Consider the following 24,314-nt stretch of genomic DNA (forward strand, 5'->3'; position numbering starts at 1 on the left):
CCACAGAGTCGGGGGACAGTCAGGGAGGTGCAGGGAAGGGGCAGTGGGAGTTTTCCAGGTAAAGACGAGAATTGTCTGTGGCTTTCGTGACTTAGGAAAGCAGGCGAGTGGAAAGGACAGGAAAGTAACAGAACCATCACTTTCCTTTTACTAGCAATTCTGTCAGCAGAGAGGAAGAAGGGAAACATCATGAGGTGAGCAGTCAGAGAACCAGAGCATCTCCTCCTGCAGCTGTGTTCTTGTATGGGGCCCTGCATCCTGCTCTGTGTCCCGCTGCAGGGCTCTCTGAAGAATCACGCTGAACCCTCTGCTCTTTCTTGAAGCGGGGCCCTTGCTTCTGCCTGCGGGCTGCAGTGTGACAGAGTGAAATAAAACTCATTTCCAGCTCCAGGTGAAGGGCTAAGGCTAGTTCAAGGTTTGTGTGCGGTGTTCTGCTGTCTTCGCTAAATGGTGGCTTAAAATCAATTGTAATCAAATGGAAAGAGGCAAACGTTGCTGATTCCTGAGACTTCAGGGAAGGACGAGAGGAGGCTGGGATTTCTCTCCATCATTTTCCCCCTTAGATAAAAGCTGGTCCTTGGGGTCCCAGGTGCAGGGTGTGGTGGAGAGCTCTGAGGTATGGCGCATTTACTGTACTTCTGACCTGTAACGGTGAGGGAGCCCGGGTGGGAGAGGAGGCCAGTCTCTCTGTGGTGCAGCAGCTCCCCTCCCTGCTGCCTGTGGCTCTATTCATCTCTCTCCTGTTTTGGAAAAACATAGCATTCAGCTAGGAGGTCCCAGAACTCCCAAAGACAAGAGCATAAGCCTGGAGCTAGAGACCGAGTTAACATTCCAACTGCTGTCCTCTATGTTAAAAAAGATTTTTTAAAAACTTCTTAAAATTAAAATAAAAGTACTGAGGATTGAACCCAGGCGCTTCTACATGCTAAGCACCTGCTCTATGCCTGAGCAATCCCCACCCCCTGAGCTGTCACCCTCTAGATTTATCTGTCAGCTTTACAGAAAGACCCTTTAGGGGAGAATAAGTCGAAATTTTACCTGTAGACCCGGCGCTGCCTCTGGACATAATGTGACATTTATCCAGTAGACATTCGTCAGGTTATTTCTCCATGCCTGGCACCGTCGGGTGAGAAGGAAGAAAGGAAAACACTCTCGTCTTGTGAGAGAGGTATTTTGGTCCCTGTTTCATGGATGAGAAACCTGAGGTTGAATGCCTTGCTCCAGATGGGCTGAGAGCTCAGGTCACCAACCAGGGGGTCATCGTTCCATCCTCTCCAAGGCCATCGTGCCTCCCCAGCCCTCTCCGTGTGTCTCCTCCATTTCCACTCCGGGGAGGCAGCCGAGATAGCCTCTAAGCCCCCTTTTCTCAGTACGTGTTTTGAGGGTTAAGGGCTGGAGTCAGATCTCGAGTAAGCAAGTTTAGCAAATCCTGCCAAATGTCCTTCTCACAGCTGCCTTTTTAGGTGAAGCAAAGGGAGACGGCTGAAAACAGGATTGTCTTTAGTCTTCTTTCTTCTGTGACTTGGTGTCTCTGGCTGCAAATACATTTAGGATAAGAAGTACAGTTTCCTGTGATTTATCATATAACACACCCTAATCCCTGCCCCCGGGCCAACCAGAGCCCCTGGAGGGCACACAGCTCTTCTGAGCTCCGGCTGCCAGATGTCTGACTCCAGCCCTGAGAAGTCGGATTTGAATTTCCAGGAGCCGAATTGTGACAACATCAGACATATACGTGGAATAAGTTTATACCTTCCAGGCTGATAAATATTTATCAGGCATGTGGGATGTTTTTGTTGAAACCATCTGGCAAGCCTCTGTCTCCTCCCTATCCATTCAGACATGCCAGGGCTTAAGGTCTGAAGACCTGTTCTGGGACTCAGTGTTTGTCATTGAAGCCACCCAGTCTATGCTGTGTTGTTCCAGCAGCCCGAGCTGACCGAGGGAAGACTCCAAGGCTCTGTCACAGGGAAGATTCCGCCAGACATTGCATCTAAGAGAAGAGGCAGCTGAGAAGGACTTTAGAAATCTTCCAGCCCATTTGACAGATATGGGAACTGAGGCCAGGAGAGGGGAAGGGTCAGAGTGGCATCCACGGGGTGGGGGAGACCAAGGAGATGGCTGGTCCAGTCCTCTTTCAGGGACAGAGAGGCAAGGGGCTGCCTGCCAAGAGTGTAACTGAACAGGGCTCTGGGGGGGGGGGGCTTCCAGGGTCAGACCCCTCCCCGTGTCCTCTGCGGCAGCTCCTCTCTGAAGCACCCATATAATAGTATCTCATGCATATTTCCTGAGGTTTTCAGATGCTTAAAGCCACCACCAAAGGGAAGAAATTAGCTACGTGATGATCTAGGGCACAAAGCCCCCAGACCTTCTGGCGCCTGGGGGTGCATGGTGTTGACCTCCCTGTTACCTCCAACATCAACCAAACAGGATTGTGCACAAGCTGATCATGTACCCTGTTATGCCCCCTCCCTCACCTGGCCTTTAAATACGTTTTGCTGAACCCCATCGGGGAGTTTGGGGTTTTCTTAGGGATAAGCCATCCCGTCCTCCTTGCTCAGCCCTGCAGTAAACCTTTCTCTACTCCAAACTTCAATGTTTCAGTTTGTTTGGCCTCGTGGTGCAGTGGGCACCCCGACTTGCCTTTGATCACAAGAGATCAGGTAGGAAGCAGAGAACGCGGAAATCCCACGGCCCCTTCATCAGACAGACCTCAGTGCTCTCTCCGAGCTCTCGGACGCTGGGATGGGCGGAGGCACTCGCCCAGCCCTGGGTGTCGGCTTGCTATTCAGCTCATGCTCCCCCGTGGAGAGATTTTTTTTACCTCAGAGGAGGCTCTGAATTTCTCTGCACCTCCCTCTCCCCGTCAGTGAAGGAGGGCCTGTTGGACTTGCTGGATTAATCAGGGAAGGTGTGGAGAGATGTCAGGAGACCCTCTGGAGAATCCAAATCAATACCATGCGTGAAAACAAAGCCTCCTATGAAGCCCCTGAGTTCACGAAAGAAAGTTTCTCCGTGGCTAAGACAAATTAGAGCAACACAAAAACGGTTACAACTAGTTCAGGAGTTTTTTTTTCCCCCCTCAGAAAGTTTTGGCGTTGAGAAGGGACTTTCCCATCGTGCATCCGGGCACATCTGGATCTGTCTAAGGGGGAAAATAATATGGAGTGAGTTTGTCTTCCGTTGGTGGATGGCTAATCCACAAAGCGTCCTCCCAGCCTCTGCCCAGGCACCCAGGACTCTGACTGCCCACTGCTGCCGAATGGAGCGCCTTCCTCCTGACCATGACTCTCCTTCTGGAACTTTCCTCTTTCACCCGAACTTATACGTGCCACCCTTCCTCACCCCCATTTCCTCAAGGCCTTGGTCATAAGTGCTCGAAGCTGGTTCAGTAACTAGACCTGTTCAAGTTTGTCGGGTTGGGTACCAATGCTTTGCTTACAAGGGGGGCCAGTGCTGTTGTGTGGAGCAGGTCATCTCCTGTCCCAGGACCTCTGTTTTCTCATCAGTGAGTATGTACTGCTTGCCCTGCCCACCAGAGGACTTTTGCAAGATTCAAAAGCCGTGGGAATGAATGAATGAATGAATGAATGAATGAGTAAAAAGGTCTTTGTCAAACTAGCATGCTTTGAAAAATGAAAGGTAGCATTGTTAAATGCCTTAGTTTAAAGGAGCGAGCTTTTCTGGGCTCAGGTCCTGAGGGGAAGGTCATTGCGGGTAAATCCCTCCAGACCGCAGGCTGGCCCACGTGGGCCCTGCGTTCCTGATGCTGCTCAGTCCTGCCCAGCTCCCTGGTCCCATCTCTCCCTTGCGTTTCTTTCTCCTGCTCCAGGGGCTGGGGGCGGTGCCCGTGGCAGCCCAACCCCTCATGCACTCTGACACGGGGGGGGAGCAACGATGAGCTGAAGCCAGGCTTAAGCCCCTTAAGTCTCAAGGATCCCCGTCCAAGCTGCAGCCACTGGAGAAGGATCAAAGCTTTGCCTGTGACTCCTGTTAGGAGCTTGCGTGAGCACTGGACCTGACGGTCTCGAGCCGGATGCTGGGTGAGACTTGCCGAAACTGCCCAGCATTGGTACCTAGAGGCCCCAAAATGAGGATGAAGAGGTACCAAATAACCCACACCCCCCTGCCCCCGCGTCTATACGTATAGGAAGAACCAGAGAATGAGTATTCACAGTCTAGACTGGGATAGTAGTAAGTAATATCAACCGCTTTTTCTTCTTTTTTAATTAATTAATTAAAGTGTAGTTGATTTACAATGTTCATTTCAGTTGTTTAGAATCAGCAAAGCATTTCAGTTGTTTAGAATCAGCAAAGCATTTTTCCTGCATCAATCAGCAAAGCAATTCAGTTATACACATACATACATATATATACATGTGCTTTCAGATTCTTTTTCATTATAGCTTATTAAAAGAAATTAGATATAGTTTCCAGTAGGTCCTTGTTGTTTATCTATTTTACATACAGTGGTGTGTATCTGTTAATCCCAAACTCCTAATATATCCCTTCCCACCCTTTCCGCTGTGGTAACCATTGTTTGTTTTCTGTGTCTGTGAATCTATTTCTAGTTTGTAAGTAAAATTTGTACCTTTTTAAAAGAATTCTACATCTAAGTGATCATACGGTCCAAGTAACCCACATTCTAAAGAGAGAAGCCAAAAACTCACCCCTCTCCCAGCCTAGCCTTCCTGAGAGGTGGCCGCTGTATGGACGACGTTCCTCCCTCCCCAGTGTGGTGGGAGGTCATTGCTCTGGGGGAGGAGAACACAGGGGGGAAGAGTTGTCAGTGCTGGGAGCCTCAGGGTGGAAGGCCCCCAAGGAGAGGCGCTTCTCTGCCCTCCTTGTTGGGGAGAGGAGACAGTGTGCCTCCTTTGCCTCCAGCCAAGAAGACAGTGGTGGGCTTTTCTGCATCACCCGTGAAGATTTGGGATGCCTGCAGGAAGGAACAGATGGTGTTTCATTTCTTAGAAGGATGCTCCTTGCTGATGTGTCCCTGTCATGTGTGCGGGGTGTATGAGGGTAGTCACGAAAACAGTCTGCATTCATGTCTGGGGGGCAAAGATGTGAGTTTGCTGTGGGTAATGGAAACCCACAGAAGGTATCGCTTACATCACCAACCAGGGCCGCCAGACGAACCCAGCAGAAAATATTGCTGGATCCACTCTGGTGCTGAGTCCCCAGGGACTGGGCAGTGTGGAGCCGGAGCTCCGTCTCCCACAGGGAACTGTGCTTAGGGTGAGACAGGAGGGCAGGGGGCAGGGCACAGCCATTCAAAGAATGACTGAGCAATTAGCACCAAGATGGCAGAAGATTCAACTCCCAGTAGACCTTGTGCTTCATTACACGCTCACTGTAACACAGTAGCACGCTAGAGGGCTCTCCCACTGGTGCCATGACGGCTCTGAGGCTGACCATAAAAGGTCAGAAAGTGGGTGGTGGCCCAACTCCTGGGCATCCCAGCCCCTTCCCCCACGTGGTTGGGATAATCTCCCCACTTGCTAGCATATGAAGTTACCGAGCCCATAAAAACTACCTCCTGGCCACTCTCTCCGGCCTTCAGAGGTGGCCTGAGCTCTGTCTAAGGAGTGAACACCTCTCTGAGTAAATCTACCTTTACTCAACTACGGCTCACTCTCGAGTTCTTTCCTGCCCGAAGCCAGGGACCCTCAGTTGGCAGGGTGCATCCCAGGGGCTCCCCTAGACCTGGGACATGGCCATCCTCTCATGCCTCATTTTTCCTGCATCAAGGGGATCCTGACAGCCCGCTCTGAGGAGCCCCTGTGTGGGGTCCCTATGGGAGAGCCAGCACTTGGCTTCCTGCCACACAGGACCAGTTTGTGCTTTCCAGAACAGCAGCTATGACCAACAGCGAGAAGGCTCTGAGGATGGCAGTCGAACAGACGGACAGTAGACCCTGATTTCACCCTCCTCCCACATCCTGCAGAGCAGAGGGGAAAGAGGAACCAGGAGCGAGACTAGGTCCTCCTCTGTTTCCTCTGCTCAGAAGTCAGAACCTCCGTACTTAGTGGAAAGATGGAATATGAGAAAATGAGAAAGGTTTAAAACAGGACCAAGCAAGTTCTAATAATCAGATGTGTTCCCAGTGTCATGACTCTGTTCAAACTGTCCTTAAGAGCTCTGCTTTCCCATGGGGAGGGATAAAGTATTCGAAAAAATAAAGTAATTTACATTTGCCCCCCACACCCCCACCCCGTGGAGATGTGACACTTCAGGGAATCACTTGCAGTGGGAACAAAACACAAGATGGCAAGAGCATCTTAGGGATTCATTCCGTTGCCCTGGGTCCTGCTCCTTTTCCTGCTGAAGCACTGGGTTTGTCCCAGAGACCTAGTATAATGAGCGGTCCATCAGAAATGGGTCCCTGAAATAGCCATGTCCCTGACACGTCTTTGGCAGCAGCAGCAAGAGGAAGCCAGAGATAAACCCAGAGGTCCCAGGAGTCCTCAGAAATGACCTCAGGCAGATGTCCTGAGGTCCTGCTCTGAAGGCTGCTGGCCAGGCCAGTTGTGAGGTCAGCAGACGCTTCAAGACTCCGGCTGGGGATCAGCTGCCAGGCAGCTCTCCTGGTCTCCTGGTCTCCTGGTCCTGATCTAAGCATCTGTGTCATTCTGTAATCCTCGGGATTTGGATTGCCCTTCAGATTAATCTGGCTGGGACCCCTCCCCACAGGCCTCCTACCCACTGGCAGCCTCGGGCTCCTCTGCTTACGCTCTGTTTTGGGGTTGCAGCCCCAGGAGCCCCACCTCGACAAATTAAAGCGCACGGTGTTAGGTGAGTGCAGGCCACAAGGTGGCAGCAGAGAACTAGCCTGGTGGGAGGTGTCTGCTAAAGGCGTCGGAGGCCCTGTGGGGGCAGGGAGATGGCTTCCTTACCTCGGGGGCAGGTTGGAAAGGGAAGAGAGTGAGTCAGCATTTTAGAGGGCTGGGGATCAGCGCTAACACATGCAGAAAAGAAGCCGGGAGGGTGTTGAGGTGCAACTTGAATAGAAAGACTATGTAATCACATACAGAATGTTTACTGTGAGCTGGGCGTTGTGCGCACCACTGAACGTACATCATGTGATCTGTTTCTTGGAACAACCTTATTATCCTTATTCTATGTGTGTGAGGAAACAGAAGCTCAGTTTAATTAGATTACTCACCCAGGTTCACACAGTTACAGGTGAAGGAGCCAGGAATAAAAACCAGGTCTGTCTGACTTGCAAGTCTGAGCTCTGAACCCGTGTTCAACAGTGCAAGTGTCAGGGTGACCAGCGGTTCTCAAAGTGTGGTCCTGGGACCCCTGGTGTTGGCATCACCTGGTGACTTGTTAGAAATGCAAATCTCAGGGCCCCACCCCAGGTCCAACGAATCAGAAACTCTGGGATGGGGCTCAGCAGTCTAGTTGTTTAAAGCTCTCAGAGGGATTCTGATTTAGTCCAGGCTGCATAAACGCTGAGCAGCAGCTTTGCCTCTGGGCATCACCGCTTACCGTGCAGTCACTGCTCTGACCTGAGCTGGAATGGCCTCACTCCTGACTTTAAGCCAGCTGGCCCCAAAGGCAAAGAAATTATTTTAGGGTTTGCCCCAGTTCTGCTCCTGACCCACCAACGTCTCTTTGTCCCCTCCAGCTGTGGGGGGAAAAATGTCTTTGCGGAACTTGGAACTTTTCTCTTCATTAAGATGGCAAACAGGCTACCTCTATCAAAGGCAGCTGGGTGAGACCAGACTGGAATTTAGAATCTCCTTAGAAATAAAGTCTCAGCTTTAAGCATTAATGAAAGACAGGAGATCTTAACGGTGCCATTCATTTCTGGTCTTGCCAATTCAGTATCCGGAGAGCATCTTCCATCTTCACCCCACCACTAATTACGGAACTCTGCCCTGATGGATGGGCTGTAGTCCAGGTTCTTAGCAGAATTGTTATTCATCTAAAAATATTATGTAATATGTAGGACCAGAGGAGAGAAGACTCCAAGCTGTTCATATTTGTGTTTCTAGCTAAAAATTTCTGGGTGATTTTAACTTGTTTCCTTGTGCCTTTAAATTTTTTTTAACTTTGAAGTATACGTAACTTTTTCAGTATGAGAAGAAAATAATAAATGCTGTTTTATAACCAAGCCTTTTAATCCGGGAGATGAACCCAGTGCAGTGAAAGTTATGAATCTGAATTTCCTGATGGGGACGGTTTGACTACGGCCGAGCTGTTTGAAGTTTCCCTATAGCTGTTTAAAGAAAAAAAAAATCTCATTCATTTTGACTTTATTCATTTGAGATTTGTGATCATATCCATAGGAGATAGGAGCCCTTTTTGCTGAGGCTACAGAAGGATGTTAAGGGCAAGACAATGTTTAGGAGAACTGATCGTTTCCATGGAGTCTGAGCTCCCTTCAACATTCTCGTTTACATGCCAGCAGCTGCTACGCTGATTACATGTTTTTCTTATATATCCACTAGTTCGGTGATGGATGCAGTCACACCTCTCTCTCTCTAGCCTTGAAATAGGGTTGTAAGACAGATCACTATACCAATTAAGCTCTAATTGTTGGTGAATGTTTATCCAGACAAATATGCGAATCCCCTCTCCAGGCTGAATTCCAGCCATCCGATGGGTTGGATGTCTGTTGCTGCAGGACCCAAGCAACCAGATCTATTGAAAATGGGCTTCCGGACACTTCAGAGCTGTTTAAAAGCCAGGCAGCCTTGGGGAGGTGAAGATATCTTAAGGGCAGACTCCTCATTATCGAAGGACCCTCCCTCTAATGTTGAGAAACCAATGCCTGGCCTGCCTCACAGGCAGGCTGGTTCCCAGATTCCGTCAGATCTTAGGTGAGCCTTTGAGGACAGAGGCCACCGCAGCAGCAGCCGCGCATGCTGGCTGATCCCCATGAACCGAGCCACTGATCCCCCCACCGCAGTCCCCGCTAGGAGGGGACGTGGCTCCTTGGGGTCCGGGAGGAGTGAGCAGAATCCTGAGCCCCCTCTACAGGACTCCAGGCAGGTAGGACCAGGACTGAAAGATGTGCATGACCGAACACGATCTCATTTAACGTCCGTCTCTTGTTTATCTCCCCTGTTAGAATATCAGCTTCCTGAAAGTCAGACCTTATCTCTCAACTTCAAAATGTATCTTCAGCATTTAGAACATAGCAGATGCTCAACGCGTATGCACTTAATGGATATGTGAAGGTTAGTCTAAACTCTAGGTTCATTCATTGACACTGTTAAGTTACGGCACTCTTCTAACTATTCAAACAATATTTTTCTTTTCAGCAATAGCATATAAGAATTCTAGTCACCGAGGTACCAGTAGGGAGCACCCAAAATGATGCTAAGAATAAGTTTCCTTGATGCAACAAAAACCTTATAGTCTTAGAACCTTAAGACAGTTGGCCAGACCTGTGTGTTTTATTAGCAACAGGGCTCTTTCGTCCACGGCAGAGGCTCAATATATGAACAAGACAAAAGTCGGGATGCTCAGGTTCAAGCTGGAGGAAGGGGGCCTGGGAGCCGAGGCCCCTCCTGTTCTTCCTCCGAGGAATCTCAGAGCAGCTCCCAGCAACACCTGCGCCTTGACTGCACATCAGAGTCACCTGGGAAGCTCAATAAACCCCAGCCATCCAATCACAGCCCGGAGCCGCCAGGGCCTGGGGTAGCAGGGCAAGGCGCGCTCTGGTTCTGGCGGTTCGCTCCCTCCCGAGAGCACACATACGATTTCATTTGGTTTGCGCTTGATTTCACTATAGTGTTGAGAGTGCAGGACTTGGAGTCAGAAAGAGCAAAGCCCAAATCCCCGCTCGACGCTCTCTAGCTTGCTGCCTTTGGGCAAATCACTTCAGCTCTCTATGGATAAAATCCACGAGAGGATAAAGTCTTTCAGAGCACGGACGGCATCTGTCTTATGACTGTATCCAGCCCTGGCGCATGGCGGGTAGTCAATAAACGTTAGTTTAATTAATGACTATTTCATTGATTATTCATTGCCACAAGGAAGGACTGAGTCTCGGTTTTTAAGACCCCCCCAACACTGTGCACGTAGTAAGTGATCAGAAAATGTGACGTGCTGTTATCATCCAGCCCTCCCCGCCTAAGGTTCTTAAATGCTGGTTTCACTCTCATTGTGCCCTTTCCCTTCAACTTGGGGTTCGTGGGCTCCCTGGACTCTAGATCTGGATGGGGAGTGAGAGGGGGCGTGGAATCCGGACATACTGGTCCAGGACTCCTCACAAAGAGGGGAGAACAGAGATAGAGAAGGAGCCGGGAAAGCTCATCTCTGGACCACAGAAATGGGAGCCCGCTCATTTATTCATTTGCTTTTTCTTTGGTAGCAATGTTACCGCCTCTCTCTGGCTTTGCCTGGTTCCCCCGGGCAGAATAACCCCTCCCTCACCCCTGTTGCGTGGCATTCTATGCATCCCTCTGCTAAAGCTCTCACTACGTTTTGCTGCTGGTCCTCCTGTCTGCCCCCCCCCCCCATAGTCCAGGGGTTTGTTGGGAGGAGAGATTCTGATTCGTTCATCTTCATACTTTCAGTCCCTGACGTAGCACCTACCACCTCGTAGGTGCTGAATTTGTCCTTCAAGTTAAATCAAATCATGGAAAACAGTCTACTGGAGTGCTCATTATAGAAGCTGGAGAACTCACAGATTATCTGGCGGTGAAGACTTGGTCACTTGTCTCCCCATCATTCACGCTGTATGTTGGATTAGTCTGTGTGTGTTGGGTTTGATGACAAAAGTAAAAGGCGTCCAGAAATGACCACTTATATGGTGAATGCAACCGCACTGCTTGTAGTTTAAGAGGAAATGAAAGAATGTTGTCTACAGAAAAGGCTTCTATTTAAATAGAAAGGTGATAACCACGCACGTCTCCAGCACTGGGTGTTAATGGGGACATTCGTCCTCACTCCCATCCTTCCTTCCTAGAAAGGGAGCTTGGCAGCTGTAACTCTGGGTCTCTCTCCATTCCTATCGTCACTTCCTATCTGCCTGGGAGGCAGAGCGCTTATCTGTAAACCAGAGAAGAACAGCCCTGCGTGAGCACCACAGCCCTTTCCCACCTGCTTGTGTTTCCTGAATGTAAGTCTTCCCCTAAAGGGCGTTCTCCACTGCTCACCCCTTCTGTCAGTTGTGCAGGGACTTCTGCTTAGGGACAGTGTCGGCTGGGACAGCCCGGGGAAGTCCATCATTACCCGGGGTGTAGGTAGTGCCCTGTTGGCTCTCACGTTCAGCCGTGTCTCCCCACTTGACCTCAATCAGCATTAAATTGGTATCTTGGCCACCACCTTCTGGGAGAGCAGCCTGTGCTGAAAGTGTAGCCGAAAGCTGGCTCAGGAATAAGTGACCAGGGAGGCAGATGAGGTGGGAGAATTAAAAAAAAAAAAAAGAAAAGAAAAGCGTGGAGCATTCAGTAGGGCGAGACCGATTCTTCTTGGTACTTGGAGCAGACGCTGCCTCGGCAGGCGGCTGCGTGAAGGAGAGTCCTCACTCTGAAGCCAGAAAGACCTCGCTCTGAACACCAGCACGTCCTGCATTTCCGCCCGCACATCACTTACCTTCCTCTCGCCCCGATTGGGAGGATTAAATGAGTAACACGTAGAAAGCATTTATAACTCAGAACTCTTTCAACAATATTAGTTCCTTTCCTTTTCTGACTTGAAGCCACTTTTGGTATCTTGAAGGTGCCACCCAGGGACAGGAAAGAAAAAACCAAAAAACACCGACCGATCATGCAGGAGTGATCCTCCAAAATTCAAATGGGCATCCTCGGTTGATCAAAGTTGAGAAATCGTTCTCTTTTCCACCGCTTTCAGGGCTATTTAACTTCGCAGGGAGCGTGAGAAATGCCGGGGGAGAACTGACTTCCACATCTCTCTGATCATGAAGTCTGCCAAGCTAGGCTGCCTGTCCTCTTGGTAGGAGGCTGAGGCACCTGCGGGTGGCGAGGGAAACATGTAAATATGGACACACGCAGGAAAAAGAACTCAGGGAGAGTCGCTCAAATCACGCAGTGGGGAGAACTCTCCCGGCAGATTATTTATCACAACCTTTCAGAGCCCCGCGGGGGCTTGTTCATTGGCTGTTGGCTGATCATGGGGTCTGGGTGAGTTGGAAGAGGAACTTTAAGGGCAGAACAAAGATATGCCCGAGTTCTGTAAAGCATTGAGTGTATGCCAGGCCATCTTCATTTTTGCACGTGTACATTGATTAGCTCATTTAAATCTCCTAAAAACTCAGTAAGGTAAGTACTGTTACAGCTGGCTTAACAGAGGCACAGAGAAGTTAAGCATCTCCTCAAAGTCACACAGCTAGCGAGTAACTGAGCCAAACACAGACTCAAACACAGGGCAGCCTGCCTCCCAGTCAGTGCTCAAACCACGATGCTATGGCCTCATTGTAATTGGACGAGAAAGTTTGAGACATTTTCAAATTTAATGTCGGAGGGACCAAAGATCTAAATATGAAAGGCAGAACTCTGAATCTTTTCCCAGTGAATATAGAACAATCTCTTTGCGTTCTTATGGTAGGGAAGGATTCCATAAATAAGACCCCCAAAGCTCTAATTCTAAAGGAAAAGACTGATACATTGAACAGTATTAAAACTGAGACCTTCTACTCAATAAACCACATCAACAAGAAAGTGAAAAGACCAACTCTGGGGCGGCAAAGATATTTTGAACAATCGTCGTTAAAACAGGTTAGTAACAGAACACATAAATGAGCCCTTTAAATCAATAAGAAAAAGACAAACAGTTCAAAAGAAAAATCAGCAAAGGATTTCAACCCATTCTTCATAAAAAGGAAAGATAAATGGCCAATGAACATGTGAGAATGTGCTTAACTTCATTAGTCCTCAAGGAAGTGCAGAATGAAACCGTCAATGAATAGCATTACAAACTCACTAGAACTGCTGCAATTCAACACTGACAGTGAGATGTGGAGCAGAGGAAATTCCCATCCATGCCAGAGAGAGCGTAAAATGGTGCAAACATCTTGGAAAACTACAATTAAAGATTTTCATACATTTTGGCCCAAGGCATCCTTTTGGGGGGCGGCTATACCTGGAGGGATGTGTGCACAAGTGCACCAGGAAACATATATAAACAATACGCCACATTTATAACAGCTTTCTTCCTAACTGTCCCAAACTGGAAGCAACCTAAGTGTCTACTAATAGAGGAATGGGTAAGTAAATTGTGGCACATGCATATAATGGAATATTACCCAGCACTGAAAAGGAATGAATGACAGTTACACACAATGACATGTGTGAGTATTACAAACATAATGATGATTGATGAACGGCATCACTTCTGCCAGGGACAGTACCACAAGCCCTGCCCCACTTCCATGATGGTGGGGAGGAGCAAGAAGCAGCCTCAGCTACTCCCCAAGCAGAAAGAGTGTCAAGCTCAAGAATCTCCGGGACCATTCAGTTCATCCAAGGTCATAGACCTGCTCTGTTCTCTGCGAATCCCACCAACCAAAACATGCTTGAGTGTTAATGGGTTATGGAGGTGCCTCAAAAGGAGCATATTTACATTTAAAACAAGTCTTCTGGAGAAAGTGCATAAAACACAACAGTAGGCCACCCGGAGACAGACTTGGGAACTAGCTGCCATTTCAAGCAGAAATAAGAGCTTGCTCATTTGGAGGCTGCGTGGTCTGGAACCTCTTGTGCACTCTGTTGCTAAACTCTGAGCCAAGATTCTAACAGATGCGATTTGAGACAATTCCTCTGAGCTTGGGATTCAGAAGAAACACTCATGGGTGGTTCTGCCATGGCAGAGTGGCTGAGGTTTTAACAGAGTCAGTGTTCTTTGAGCAGACAATTTCCCAGTTGGTCCAATTTTCTCCTGGGGGTTCAGGAGCGGGCAGCAAGAACGGTGGGGAGGGCTGGGATTACGTTGTATCACTCGGCATGCCCTGCATTTCCAGTATTGTGGGAGGAGAAGTCCTGGGCTAGACAGGTCCCAGAAGCTCAGGATTCGAGAGCAGCCTCTGATGCTCTGTTACCTTTGGGCCTTAATTTCTTCCTCTGCACAATGAGAGGTTTAAACAGAATGATTGCTAAGGTTGATCTGAGCTCTGAAACTTCTCTTTCCTTTCTATGTATTTCAACGAACACTATTTAAACCAGCAATATAGATTTTACAACTTTCAGTGCATTTGGCTGCTGCCAATTTCTCTGCCTACAGATGGAATATCTCTATCCTGGCCGAGAATTCTCTGGACACCTGCTGGTTCCATCCACTGGGGACTGAGAATGCCTATGTGGCAGGACTTGTTGAATGACTCACCGTACTGTGAGTCAGTCACCTCGACTTCATCTAGTTTTGTGACTTGGGGGTGCAGGCTGCAGGGAGCTGTCCGAGGGGCTAGCGTCCTGGGCCAGCCAGGTCGAACAGAGAGGGACCGTGTGCTGGGCTTTGCTCATTTTTACTTCATTTCTGATATCACGGGGATGCAGGTTTGGCCTAAGGCCAAGGTGGTCAAAATAGTCATGTGCTATGACTTAATTCTCCAGGGCCTAGGACAGACATCGCTAATCCCTAACAGCTGTCTTCATGTGCTTTCCCTGTTTCACTGAGTATCCACTTCGTATGTTTTTTCCTAGTAAACACACCTGCATGAGTTTACTTGGGGAATCCTGGGGGCAGCATCACACTTCAGGGAAAGCCTCTGCTATCACTTTGGTTCCCTCTCTCTGAATTTCCCATCTTTCTTCCTATCTCTCTCTCCTCTCTCTCCTCTACAGGAGTAAACAAAGCCCTCTTTTCTTTCATCCATAGCATAACGGTTTATCAAAAACTTCCTGTGCCAGATACTAGCCTTCATTCTTTGCATGTGTAATTTGATCTCCACACAACCTCATGAAGGACCCACATTCATTATTCTCATTTTGCAATGAGAAAACTGAGGCACAGAACAGCTGGGTAATTTGTCTAAGGTTACACAGCTGGTAAGCCATGGAGTTGGGATTCAAACCCAGGCAATCAGATTCCAGAGCCCACGGCCACCTTATACTCTCTCCCATGAAAGCATTTCTTCTAGATGAACCCAGGACTCTCCAGGGAAGGGACTTCGGTGAATGAAAGACTCTTCATCTATTTCCATAAATATGCATATTTCTAAATTTGCATTGGATGGCTGACATTGAGAATACTCAAGATTGGAAATACTGCAGTTTACTGACTCTGAGACACCATTACTGGGAAGATGCACCATTACTTAATGCATCATTTAAACTACGACACAAGGTCTTAATGACGGACAGTATGACTCATGACTGGGTCACACTGCTTCAAAACTTTAATAAATTTCAAAAATCTAAGCAATCTCCCCTGCCTTCAGGCTTGGAAACAAAATATGACATGACTTCACTGACTTGCAGTCATCTTTCTTAGATCCCAGAAAGAGCTAGCTTGTTATTTTCTAAGAAATTTCTAAAATTGCTGTTATTGCTTCAGCGTCAAATATTCATTTTACTCATATCTCATGGCCACCCCGCTGCTCTGTTTTCTCCTTTTCTGAAAACACAAGAAGCGTTTCACTTGAATGCTGAATCACTGTATATTTCTCTTTTTATTCTGGAAATGTTTAAACGTATTAAAAAAGTGGAAAGAATAGAATGGTGAACTCCCGTGAACCCCTTATTCTCACTTCAGCAATTACCCACATTTTTACTCTTCTGGTTTGAAGACATTTTAAACTTTAGTTTAACTCAGTATATGGGTGAAGACAATGGGGCTAGCTCTGCCCACTCTGGGGCATATGGGCAGTCATTCCACCATAATTATCTTCTGGCCGGAAGAGATGGAGGCCACCATTACTGCAAGATGCCACCCAATTTCAGAGATGTTAAAATGTAAAAAAAAAAATGTGTGTCTTAGAATTGGCAGGGAGGCCAGGTTGCACTTTACTTATGAGTCAGTACCTAAGGGGCCAGAATTATCCTTACTCAGTGCTTTTGAAATTTTGGTTTTGTTCTCATTTTTTTTTTCCCTCTTGGCCTGTACCCATCACCAAAGCACAGAGAAGAATCTTTGTACGTTTCATGAAAAACTTCCTCCTTCCAGTCTTTGGACTGTCAGGGCCTGGCAGGCCTTTGGGAATCCACTCATCACTTTTGTGGGGACTGGCTGGAGAGAGTCCAGGGAGCCCAATCCAAAGACATGTGAGTCTGTGAACCACAATGGATGCCCATTATTTGCAGATTTAGTACCTGACCCAGGTACCGAGTCCCCTGTCTCCTCTCCTGCCCTGATGATCCTGCCACTTGGACCGAAGCGCTTGCCTTTCTTCTTACTTGCCCCTTGTCCTGGGTCCCTACTCTGCTTTCTGCCAAAGTGTGCCCCTGATATCCTGAAACAGACCCCCAGATCTGTGACTTCTCATGTCAGGTACTCTGTACTGGGCTTGCAAGCCTGGGCATTCTGGGCTGAGTGTCAGAAGCCCTGGAGAGGACAGTTTGGCCAAGAGATGCCATCTCTTGGCTCATCCTCACGATGAGGCCAAGTGTGGATAGAACGACCCTGGTAGGAAGCAGTGTGGGTGGAAACCTCACGAGGCCAGGAGTGTTCATTCATCCACGATGTCAGGAGAGCATGAGATGGCAGAATGAGGGAGACCCTAATGGCATGTCAGGCAGCCGGAGTTCTGCTCTTAGCTCTGCCAATGATCAAAGCCACTGTGATGCCCACACAGCCAGTGGGCCTGACCAGTCAGTGCACGCCGGCCAAGCTCAGCCGGCTCCTGCTCCCCGCGGTCCGCAGCCTTTTCTAAAGATCGTGGAAGGCCACTCTGCCACACCCTGTCCCAGCCTCCCTCACCCGATGACTCTGGGGAGCTGGTATACAAACACTCCAGAGAACTGGGCACAGACCTGTCCTCAGGGAACCTCCTGGGTGGGTGGCTCCAGCCTGGTCCTGGGGGAGCCCTGGAGTGTAGGTGACACCCTGGCGTCACCCCGCAGGAGGCCGGGGAGCTGGGCTGCCAAATTCCCACTCCTGTTGGTCTGCCAGGTGAATCCCTAGGACTCCAGCTGTCCTTCTGTGTGTAAGTGTGTGTTAAAAATGATTAGAGAAGACAATTTAGGCGAAACTTTAACTAGCAACTTCACTTCGTGAAGAGGGCTGTCTCCATTCCCAAGTGTCCAGAGAACTGCAAAGTGGGGCAGAAGGCAGGATGCTTTTATGGGATAAAGAACAAGGGACAAGGAAGAGAAAAACAGAACAAGGAACAAGGACGTACGTGCAGTGCTGACAGATGGCTTCGTTTTGAGCAACTGGCCAATTGGATCAAGTGGAGGATTTACAAGGACTGGAAAGTTTTCTAAGTCTGGGTTTGCTGACGGGACACCCCGGGCAGGGGTGGCTCCATCTGGGGTCCAGGAATTTACTTCCACAGTGTGGACAAGCCTCTCGGCGGCCTGAGGGCTGTCCTTGCTGGGGGTATTAGCAGCAGAAGGATTTTGAAGGAGGTGGTACACAAAAATGCCACAAAGTGGTGGCAGGGGCTCCGGGTGGTACCTTGTCACTTACGCTACAGTCACATTCCTCGGGTAGCATTGTCCCAACGCCCACGATGCCCCAAGTCCCACTGTGCCTGGTACACAGCTGGCGTGCCGTGGTTTTTAAATGAATGAATGAGCATTTTTCATTCCTCGTCTCTCTACCCTGTTTGTGACATTTTACACAATTCAAGTCTCTCTCCTTGAAAATCTCTCTTCCATTGGCTTTTGAGGCACTACTCCTGGTGCTGTCTCTCCTCCTGTCCTGTCTCCTTTCTGGGCTCATTATCCCCGCTTGCCTTAAGCAGCTATGCTCCTGGGGCTTATGTCTTCAGCCCTCCCCTGGGCGCACTCTCTGCGGGCGCTCTTACTTACATTTACAGTCTTAAGTCTAGTCTATTTGCTAATAATGCGCCAATTCATGTTTCTTTCATCCATTCATTCAACAAATATTTCTAAGAGTCTTAGTATGTGCCAGCCACTCACCTAGGTGCTTGGGGTACAACCTTGAACAAATCATACTGAGATCTCTGCCTTTGGAGAGCCTGCAGGCTGGTAGCAGGTGGGAATGGGGGCAGACAATAAGCAATAATCATAATAAAATAAGAAAACGATGTAATACGTTCAAGGAAAAAGCAAAGCAAAGCAGCATGAGCATGATGGGAACGCCGAGGACACGGCGGCAGGGGGAGGCCACAAGGAAGGGCTGGATTGACTGAGCCTTTCTCCCTATGACCTCTGTCTCCATCTGGTCTCCCTCTTAGATTTATTTTTTTTCTTCTTCTTCTTTTGGTCTCTTTCTCCATCTGGTTTCTCATTCTCCAGGGCGCTAGGGCACCTTACGTGGTGGTTTCAGTGCAAGACGAGGCGATGCTGCAAGGCTTTTTGAGGACAAGACTCAGAAGTCACACAGAGAAATTCCTGTCATGTTCTATTGGTCAAAGCAAGTCACCTGGCCAGCTCAGATCCAAGAGCATGTGTCCAGGGATGGGAGCAATGGTTGGGGTCATCTTGCCTGCAGTCTGCCATGGAGGGCAACACTAGGGGATGCAAGCAGCCCGGACCCCCCGGGTCACCATGTGCGCTGGGCTGTCTTTGTCTGGACTTCTTGTTATGGCAGAAATACAGTTCTTATTTGTTAAGCCCCTGGATTGGCTTGTTTTTGTCACACAGAACTGAACATTTTCCTAACGGGTGTAAGTTGTTCTTACGATTTTATCGGTGGTTCCAATCATTTGCTGAAATCTCACGGGGAGTTTATCACTAGTAATAAGGTGCTAACATTTGTGAATAATTCATAGGGCTTGAAAAATAAAGATGGATTCAAGGTCCCACTTTTGAATTTTCCATCACCTCTTTCCTGGGGATAAAAGCCAGAGATGCACTGTCCTTCAGAAGCAAGTTCAGAGCCCTTTGCCTGCTGCTAATATTAATACTCAGAAGGGACTTTACCTTCAGGTCCCTATGGGGTTTACTGTGGGACTCCAACCCCCAGCCCCAAACCAGATCCTTGCTGTTTATTTCTGTGAGCTGCCAAGAGGGCCTCTGTGTGCATACGAATCAGTCCCAGTCACTATTTGGTGCCTGGGGTCCTGCAGCCCCAACCGACTCCGTGAGAAAGTGCTCTGAGCTGGAGCCATTTCCCCCTGGTGTTGCCTGGGGAACCGTCCGACCGCAGGGCCTCGGATGCTCCTTGACTCCTCCCCCCACCAGGCAGTGCCCGTCACTCCTCCTCACGCCGCTGGCACAGGGACTAGCCCTTCATGTTCCCAACCAAGAAGGAAGATGCTCCTTTCTGGTTACACCTTGTTAGGCTGTCCCAGCAAGATGGCTTGAATGCAGACGTTTCACAGTGGAAACCTCTTGCGTTGTCTCCTGGTAACTGTGTGAGACCGCCTCCTGCCGTCCTCCGTGACCCCCAACCCCACCCTTTGTCCTTGATGCTGTCATCGGCAGAGGAGCTGATGCGTCTGTTCCACCACTGACGGGCTTTGACCCCACGCCAGCGTCAGAGGCCACTCAGCCCCCAAGGCGGTCCTTGTGCATCGAGAAGGATGCTTCTCTTTGTTTTATCCAGAGGTGGTTCAACAGCGCTGTTGCTTGGACCCTAAACAGTTCAGGGCTGGGGATACAACTTTTTCCCTTTAAGAATAAATATTTCTTAAGAGTTCTGAATAGCTACTTCACGTACGTGATGAAAAGCAAAAAAATCCAGTCGATACAAAAATACACAACAGTGAAAAGCGAGGCTCTCTAATCCTGAATACCACGTCCCCGGACTCCTTCATCACAGCAAAATTTCACAATAGTTGATGCATCTCATGAATCTGTGATCCAGTCCTTCCAATTTATAAACACAGCTCTGGCTGAGCTGGACGCCTAGGTCAGGAGAGGTTCTGGGACAGGTGCGTCACCACGCCCAGACCCCCTCTGCTCTGACCCCTGCCCTCTGCTTAACTTGGCCGGCTTCCTCCTCCCTGATGGAAAGTACTTCATTTGTTTCTTTATTCCAACAGCTATCTGAGATATAATTGCCATACAGCTTGGAAGTCTAAGGTGCACCGCACGACGATCTGACATACGTGTTTTTGAGAAATGATTTTACCCCGACAAGTTTAGTTACCATCCATCTCCTCCTGTAGCTACAAAACAATTGTTTCCTTGTGCTGAGAACTTTCCGGATCTACTCCCGCAACAACCTTCAGATACGCTGTGCAGCCCACCTGCTGTCTTTTGATGTTGTACCAGACATGTTTGCACGTGTCCAAACCCCACTAATGGACAGGATTCAAGTATTTCTCCTCCAGCCCAGACCTTTCGCACTTCTGTGCCTTTGCAAAGGCTCACCCGCCCCCTGGAATAGCCTTTTTCTATTGTTCTCTTTAGAAATCCCCATTAAGACCAAGCTTATTTGTTACCTTTTCTGTGGCTGTTTCCCCTCCTGACCCCTGAGCTGAGATCATCACATCAGCTTTATTCAGTGTTGTCTCTCGCAGTGATTTTGGTTCTTCAAACGATCACGTTGTGCTACAATTTTAGTTTTTTGCTCACATTGTTCTCTCTCATCAATACTCTGAGCAATTTGAGAATAAGAACTTGCTGGTAAAATTGTATGCACGTCACATAAGGTGGCTTTCAGCAAACGCTGCTTAAATAAGCCTGAGGTATAGTATGGAATTTTTGTACTTCGGCAACTCTGGTGTTCACTTGAATTTGGAATCGAGTGGAAAAATTGGGAGCTGCTGTCCCACAGGCTCCAGCCCAAAGTCTTCAGCATGCAAGTCTGGTGTCCCCTGGATCAGGAGACCCGGCTTTAAATCCTCAGCCACTCGGTGGCTGTTACAGTGGGCTGTCACTTAATCTCACCCAGCTTTGGTTTTCTTGTTGGAAAAAAAGATGGTTTATACATCTTGCAGGATCCTGGAAACTAATTGTGACTCTAAGAAGCCGCCTAGGAGACTGCTGGGTGCCTAACTGGGTGCTCGACATTAGCTACTTTGGTGAATGAATAAATGAATGAATATACTGATATCGCTCTTGGTAGAGTAACTGCCATCTGGTCTGATACAGCATCCGAGGGAGAACTTACATAAATACCAACAGGAACTATGGTTGTACATGCGTTTATGTGCTTCTGCATTTTGCTGCTGTTTCCACGTGTGTGCCCTCACGCGCGCGCCCGCACACAGACTCTCTCCCCCTCTCTTGTTCATACAGTCCCAGTTCCCAATTTTGTTCGCTGGTTATACAACAACCGTGCACGATGAGGTCCCGCGGGGACAGAGACGAGGCAGCCCTCGCTGCGGGTTTGACGCGATGCCACAGTGGCGTTTCATTTTCACGTCAGTTTCTCCTTAGCCCAGAGCCGCGGCACACCTCTCCTTCCCGCGCACGGCCGCTCTGATGGCCTGCTGTCCTCGCTGCGACTCTGTGGGGCTCGGATTTCTGGTCTTCCTGGAAAGCCCCAATGTCTTATCATGTGGATGCAAGAAGATTTTTTTTTTTTCCAGTGCCTACTTTGCATCCATTTGTAGGCGTGATTGAGTTCTGCAAAAGTCTCTCAGTGAAAGAATGTTTTTTTGATAAGTACCTGAAGTCCTCCATTTGTCAGATTTCACTCTTAGGTGGTGTTTGGCTGCTTTACAGCATGTAGTCACCCCCCACCCCCGGGTCTTAGTCTCTGTCTCGCAGGTGCACGTACATCACTCAGGTTCCCCCGCTGCCTGGTCTCTGGCTCACGTAACAGCGGAGTCTACCTACATTCCATCTCTCCTCCATCTTTGAGCACATTTAGGGGGGAAATGGATTTCTTTCCTGTCTGTGCACATTGTGACGGATCCACTGTGATGGGCAGGTGCCCTGCTAAATATTTTCAGTACTACCTTTGTCCACACTCATGTCTGGCATCAAACAAACAATGGAAAATAGAATCCATAAAGTTTCTAACTCCTTGGAATATATACATCCGAGCATTCACTTATTTTAATGACTGAATTGGTTTAACTCAGCAGGTACTCATTAACAGAACAGACTTCTCCAGTGTGTAGCGCCCCATCGTAGAGGTTGGGACTGTGTTGGGGGAGCTGGAATCCTAGGTGGGCAGACAGGATCACCCCACCTAGCGGGCGCTTTATGCTTTTGTGCGTTACCCGTGTTTTCCCAGGCGTTTCCTGCTCTTGGGGTCGCCTCGGCCTTCTTAATGATGGCGTGGTTTTCAGCCATCTGCACCATTTAGGTCTCAGGACTTTATGTCTGGCTTGGGGATTTGGTGGCTCACTCACTCCTCAGTGGTGGTTTCCTGGTCCTTGGTGGTAACTTGGTGGCAGGCAGCTTTCCTGTCCCCGATCCTCTGGTCTCCTGTGAATGGCCCTCCCAGGATGACAGCAGGCCTGGGGGTCCAGCCTGAACTTGCTGTGGGGCTGGGCTGGGTGACAGCTGTGGGCTGCCGAGCAGAGGAGAACCAAAGACAGCTTCCCAGACATAGTTTGAGTCCACCAGAGAGTTTAGCGGACTGCAAAGGAGGAGGCTAGCAAAACCTGGAGCATGTGACGGAAGAGAGCAAGCAGGGGAGGAGCCACGGGAGGTCACTGAGGCAATGATCTGTGAAAGGTGGGAGCCTTTTACAAGGGACTGATGACTTGGGTAGGAACGGAAAGGCTGGCGATCTTTCCTGCCTTTTTCCTATCATTGTGGGCTTTTGTTCAGCAGAGCACTGTTTACATCTCCAGGACCCCACTGCTCTGCAAGTTGCAAAGGAGCCCCCTCCCCTCTCAAGGGACTGCAGATTTTCGCCAGCGGCACAATCTAGTAGCTAATTAATGCTAGATCTCAAGTGTTGTACTTTGGATTTTACTATGCCTTCTCTTATGAGACAGCAGATAAGTTTTCAAGGGAGCTTGGCCCCTGTGACACCACCCAGAGCCCCCCTCACTCCCGTAGGCTGGACTGGGTCCTTTCTGCCCTCTCCTGTTTCTGGTGTGCTCACTGCCTTCCCGGGGCATCCTCTTGGGTGGGCTCCTCCCTGCGGGTTGGTTAGCCATCACTTCCCATTTTGTCCAGCAGTCACAATCCCAGCGTCCTAGGGCCAGACCTTCGGTCTCCGAGCCCCTTTTGATCTGGAAGCATCCTGCCTGCAGTTTCCTGGTGTTTTTCCTGCAAGCTCGGTGGAGGTAAACAGACAAATCTTCTCCTGGCACCTCAGTTGGTACCCGGATGGAAATGTGAGGGAGTGTGCAGGGACCCCCAGGTGTGAGACTCAGCTGTGGCTGTTAATGTCGAGAGAATAGGGGACCCCCTATTTTGTTTGCCTAGGTTTGTGCTTCTTAACTCTGTTTCATTTATTTATTTATTTATTTAATTTTTTTTTAATGGAGGTACCGGGGATTGAACCCAGGACCTCGTGCATGCTAAGCACACGCTCTACCACTGAGATATACCCTCCCCTTCCTCCTCTATTTTAATGTAACGTCTGTCTGCTCCCCCTGCCTCCCTCTCTCCTGCCCCAGTTCTGGCTTGTCAGCCTGATGAAGTGGCCTCCGCACTGACTGTCCCCTCCCGTCTGCCTTTGAGGACCATTCGCCATGTGAGTTCTCCTCTCAGCAGGGGCGAGGCGGAGAGCTCTCACCTCTGGTGGCTGCACTGCCGGCTCAGTCTGACGGGAGCCGGACAAAGGATCGCCGTGCGGGGTGCAGACCTGTCAGCTGCTGTCAGTTACTCTGGAGTTTTCCCTTCTGCTTGGAAATCAGGGGACCCAGGTTATCCTTGGTAGCAAGGTGGACCCTGCTTCTCTGGTAGGAAGTACAGGTTTCCACCATCACTGTGGGCTTTGTTGGGAGTGAAAAATGAACCGGCTGGGGTTCTTTTCCAGACCCTCCCCCCAACCCCGCATGAATGCTGCTGGTCTGGTTCCGGAGTCTGAGCCATATGTTGGAAGTGACATCAGGGCAACACGGGGACCAGTGCTCCAGAAGGAGTTGTGGCCAGTGGGCTATTCAAAGCAGGGCAAAGAGCTGTGGGCTGGTTATCCAAAGCTGAAGGCTCGAAGGCCACCCCAGATGTCACTTGTATGGCTACAGCACAGTCTCGGTCAGTTCAGGCTGCTGTAACAAAAGACGACAGACTGTGTGGTTTGACAACAACAGGAATGTTATTTCTCACAGCTCTGGAGGCTGGAGGTCTGAGATCGGGGTGCCAGAGTGGCCCACATCCAGACCACTGAATGCCAGCTTCTCTTCGTATTATTGAGAACTCCGAACCATGACCCAGTCACCTCCCAAAGAGCCTGCCTCCTAATGCCATCAA

The sequence above is a fragment of the Camelus dromedarius genome, chromosome 33, assembly GCF_036321535.1.
Source record: "Camelus dromedarius isolate mCamDro1 chromosome 33, mCamDro1.pat, whole genome shotgun sequence".
Classification (NCBI taxonomy): Eukaryota; Metazoa; Chordata; class Mammalia; order Artiodactyla; family Camelidae; genus Camelus; species Camelus dromedarius.